General features: G+C 30.7%; 2 protein-coding genes across 3 annotated transcripts in view; one reads left to right on the forward strand and one right to left on the reverse strand.

Annotated features, from left to right (window-relative positions):
- The window catches only part of LOC106104896 (tumor necrosis factor, alpha-induced protein 8-like protein 2 A), a 38674-nt gene extending 36419 nt beyond the window's left edge, over positions 1-2255 (reverse strand). For both annotated transcript variants that reach the window (XR_001225698.1, XM_013285094.1), the window contains exon 1: positions 1883-2255. The gene's annotated coding sequence lies outside the window, so the exon portion shown is untranslated. The remainder of the gene's footprint in view (positions 1-1882) is intronic.
- A 557-nt stretch (positions 2256-2812) lies between these two features.
- Positions 2813-4947, forward strand: part of LOC106104736 (OTU domain-containing protein 7B-like) — a 16275-nt gene continuing 14140 nt past the window's right edge. The window contains exon 1 of the mRNA XM_013284866.1: positions 2813-2989. The gene's annotated coding sequence lies outside the window, so the exon portion shown is untranslated. The remainder of the gene's footprint in view (positions 2990-4947) is intronic.

The raw sequence follows: 4947 nt of genomic DNA on the forward strand, positions 1-4947 counted from the left end.
GCTGATATGTACAGGTTACATCACGTTTTCCATCACCGTAAGAACGTCGGGTAAATTATGTACATATACGAAAAATCGAAAATTGCTTGCAATCTATGATTGCTTGAATTAATTCCTAAAATTAAATAGTTTCGTTTACAATTTGGCAGAACGGATGTACTTTATTTGGTGTTCTTTCTAAGTTTGGCGCGTTCATTTTTTGTAATACCGTAAGTATAGCCATTTGCGTAAACGGTCGATGACCTAGGCTAGGTCTAAGGGGGGGTGGCAGCTACTATAATTATGGTCGTATGGAGGAGTTCACCCTAATCCCCTCGTGTCCCCTCGCTGTCTATACATGTATGTCTATAATATAGGCCTCTTTTATTACATAAAATGTATAACATGAGATTATTTCACAAACTTTTATTAAATTGTATCTCAGACGACGCTTTTGTTTTTTTCTGCAAACAATCTTATCGCTAAGTCTTTAGGCAAAGAATATCAAAAAAGTTCTCCTGTAGAAATGTTATTTTCTGTTTTCATCAGACTGGCTTTAGATATTAAGACAAAATTACGTTTACGTATTTTAATCTGTAGTACAAATGTATCCCGCAAACGAAGTTTGAATTAAATTAAAAAAAAAACAATTCTCGCTGTATGAATATCAAATAAGTAAATACAAGCTAAAAACCACGTTCTGAGAGGAATATTCCAAGGTAAGCTCCGTTAAAATTCTTATTTTAACATAGCTGATTTTCTTTTTAATTTTTCGTCATCTCATTGCTCTCCACTATGGAGTCTCGACAGTTTTCTTCAAACCTACATCTCTATCTCTTTCATACAATCTTTTTATATTCATGTTTTATCTTTATTTATTATAGGCTTTTCATTACGGTTTGACGACCTATCCCAAGTCATCATCACCAATTCTCTCGCATACTCCATTTCTTTTTACCGGGAACTTCTTGCTTGTAATCATTCTAGTATTATAAATGCGAAAGTTTAGATGGATGGATGTTTGTTAGAGTTTGTAGCCTAAACGGCTGATCTGATCTGGATACAATATAGCATAGATGTAGAACATAGTCATAGTCTAGAAGAACACATAGGCTTACTTTTGTTTTTCAGCATTATTTTAAATTTTGAATACTGCTACAAGCAGTCACTGTTGGATTTTATGATTAGATTTGATGTGATTGCTCAGGAATTTTATCGTTATTCCCCTCGTTTTTAACTTCACCAACCATCAGAATCACCATCTGCTATGATTTTCCTCTACTATGTGTGGTCTTCAGCTAGACTTTATAAGTTAGAACTGGCAGATGATAAAAACCGACATCCACTATTAATCCTTGACAGTTGATGAAAAAATGGCAGTTTTTAATCTGTCATTACCAACATATTATCTTTATACATACAATTTTTTTCAGAAATTTCCCGCTAAACTCGTAACTCCACCTTGTGTGCAGTGACTAATATATATCGCACAAGTGTTTCTAGAATTGACGGCAAGGTGTAAAAACTCGTTTTAATTCGTTAAATTCAATTGATTTTATTCTACCTACTGTAAATACACAGTAATACAACTCCAATGCAGTGCACCAAGCGTGTTGTTAACGAACATTCAGCAATTAATGTTAATTAAAACATACCGTCTGACCAATTAGCTGATAAAATGTGAATGAAACTTCTTACCACATACAATTACCCTCTGGGGGGAACAAATACGACCAATCCGTTTGAGGAATTATTAAATTTTCAACAGGAACCTTAACATACTTCGACTTTTCAATTAAACGTTGTAAAGTAAAGTATTTTTACCTATATCTTTAAAGATTTACTAGTTATCTTTTAAATGTCATATTAAATTTATTAAAAAAAATACATTAATAATACGTACAGCTGTTGGATACATGGCATTCATTCAGCACACATTGGTAGATAATCCAAGACTCCAATTCGATCATAGTGGACGCAGTCATCTTCGCGAATATATGTTTTTCACAGTCAATAAATGAATGTTTCAGAGTTTTTCATATATTTCACTTTAAATTTTCACAAAATATTAGCAGTATTATTTAAAAATTTATAAAACACCGTGTCCCAGTCAATATTAAGGATATTTTTTGTAAATAAACACGCACATGCAACAATGTTTTGTTACCGCCCACGTACGTAAGTTTTTGAGCTATGATTCAGTTCAGCTTTCGTATGAACTCCGACAGAGCTATGATATGAACTGTATGTTGTGTTGCGCCCTGTGCCCGGCAAAAATCGGCACTACAAATGTTGCCAAGGTTTTGTATTTAATTTGCCGAAATATAAAGAAAAAATAAAGTTAGAATAGACTATGTATTTGCTTTAGTAGTACGTTAAATAAGGTGTACTCAATTTTCATAAAAAATTGACTTGGATGACAACGCATTTATCTACAAAAAAAAATGTATTTTTCTTTGAGATGACTTCGGGGAACATTTGAATTAAAATGAAATATTGCGTAGATGTGGTAGGTCAAAATCCACGTAAATAAGTTTCGGCACAAAAATATCCTCTTATATAGGCAGATTACTTATAATAGTAACATTTAGTCAATAGACAATCAAGTCTGCTTTTTAATAAAAATTATTCAAAATATAATTTACCAACAAATTACTTTACTATTCTTACCCTTATTTTTCTTAAGATAATCAGTAAAACATATTGTATAACATTTCTTTTTATTTAAGGTGTTGGTCGTTTCTGGTTTCCTTTTTATTTGCTAGTATTCTGGCAACATCAAATAGTCTATACCTTCACTTCATTCTATATTCTGTTCTACTCTATAGTTTTTTACAAGTGTTTGGCAGAGTGAGTACAGTAGAAAGTGGTGTATTTGTAAATATTACATTAATGTAAATATTTTCAAGTGTTCAGAATATTTTTTTATCAAAACGTTTTATGTAAAGTGAAAGTGTTTTATGTTACTTTTTGTGGATATTGTAAAATTTGTGAGCACTGCACTTAAACGGTCAGTATTTTGTGCTTGCGTATTTTTTCAAACACCTGTGGTGCTATAATTATATTGTTTCATATGTTACTGTTTTTAGTTTTAGTCTGCCTATTAAGGGATTGAGTGTGACCTTCATATAATACATTTAAAAGACATTAATATGACTGCGCTGTTCCTTGTAACCTTGAATGAATTTATAATTTGCTGTATTAAATTTCAACACATTCCTCAAAATATGAACCCATCTTTTAGTTGTTCGTTTATTAATAGCAAATACATACCTAGGACGTTGTTGGTGAATTTGTAACTATATTTTCAAGTAATTTTATTTGATGTAGCAAATAAATTTTCGTCATCAAAACTTTTGATTTAAAATTAATTTGTAGGAGAAAATTACATCAAGCGAGCGTTCATCTTTTGTTTTCTATTACAGCATTGTTGATACATTCCTATGTACAGAAAAGAAACACTTTCTTGTACAACAACATTCATTTGTTTAAGAATATAACAAGACTTAGTTATGTACTGGGGTATTTATATTTAAGTAAAAATACCTTGTTAAAAAATAATTAGCTAATCAACTTTTTCAATTCCAATTAAAGTGGAATTCTATCTAGGAATGTAATTATAGATAATGTTAAGTAAAGTTGTGTATTATTTATTGATAAATAATGTTAGGAAAAGTTAATACAAGTGGATATTTAGAATAAATTTTGATTCAGTAGTGAAAAATTATACAACACTCCATATGAACAAAATAACATTATTATGATTAATAACAGATATGAAAATATTAATAAAAGTGTTACTAGAAAATATTTTCTTATCAATAGTGTAGTCAACTTTATAGCATTAGTTAATATTAAGGTAAATAGTAAATAGTGTTAACTGACTGATAAGTCTTATCAGAGATTGTGACTCATGTGACAATAATATGGAACATACAGTTCTTGGAATTAGTCATATAAACAACTAGCTGTTCCCATGCGGCTTCATCTGCAATTGTAAAAACTTTATTTTATTATTTACATTTGTCAAATTATCAATAGCAAATGTCAAAATGACATGACATGACAAACTTGCTTCCTTGATGTTGGCAGCAATTTATGGTCTCTTTCCCACATTAGGGTTTTCATCCAAAATATTTACCTTCTAAGTTTAATGGCAGGAAAATATATAGCCTAAAGCGTGACATAAGTGTAGGGCTTTCTATTAAAAAAATAATTATTTAAAAATATGCTATAATTGCTGACATCTTAGGCAACAAAGAAGTGTGTGTTTACGCTTCATTATAATAGTATAGATATAGATGTTAGAAATTAGAAATTGTTTATCTACAAAAAAACTAGACATGTAGCTTTATTTTACATACAAATGGCTATAGTCGTGGAAATCCGCTGTGTTTTACAAAAAAAACAAGCTTTGCTCTTCTTGCAAACAACTGATTAAGTAGCAGTGACTTGTGTGAATGATGGGAGAATAACGAAAAGCATTTATTTAAAGATTTTGCAGATTTTCGTTCTAGTGAACATATATTTTTTGTTTGAATAAATAAAATATGTCTAGTTAACATTTTGCCAAACCTTTTTCTCCACAATAGACAGGTTTACGGTTGATTGCTTGCAACAGAGCTACACTATGTATAGGCTGACCTGAAATATAAAATCCCTCACCATATTGAGGAACATTCAAAACTAATCTGGTAGTTTATATTAGAAAGTGATAAGAAAGAGGTTAATCGCAGCGTCACCCTCAGGCTGAGAGTTGGTCCTCGGCCCTTACCAGTAGTATAAAAACCCTACAGTTTTTATATTATTGGTTAGGCTATACAATACTGACAGGATAGTATTGTTTAAATGCTTCCTTCTCTGATGACTTGTCTTTAAAAGTTTTTGTTCTTCATTCTTCAAAAATCTTACATTTGTACACATCTGTGTTGATGTTTTATGTTGACATAGGTTTTGTTTTTTTTTTTT

Source organism: Papilio polytes, unplaced genomic scaffold (genome assembly GCF_000836215.1).
Source record: "Papilio polytes unplaced genomic scaffold, Ppol_1.0 DF823399.1, whole genome shotgun sequence".
Taxonomy (NCBI): domain Eukaryota; kingdom Metazoa; phylum Arthropoda; class Insecta; order Lepidoptera; family Papilionidae; genus Papilio; species Papilio polytes.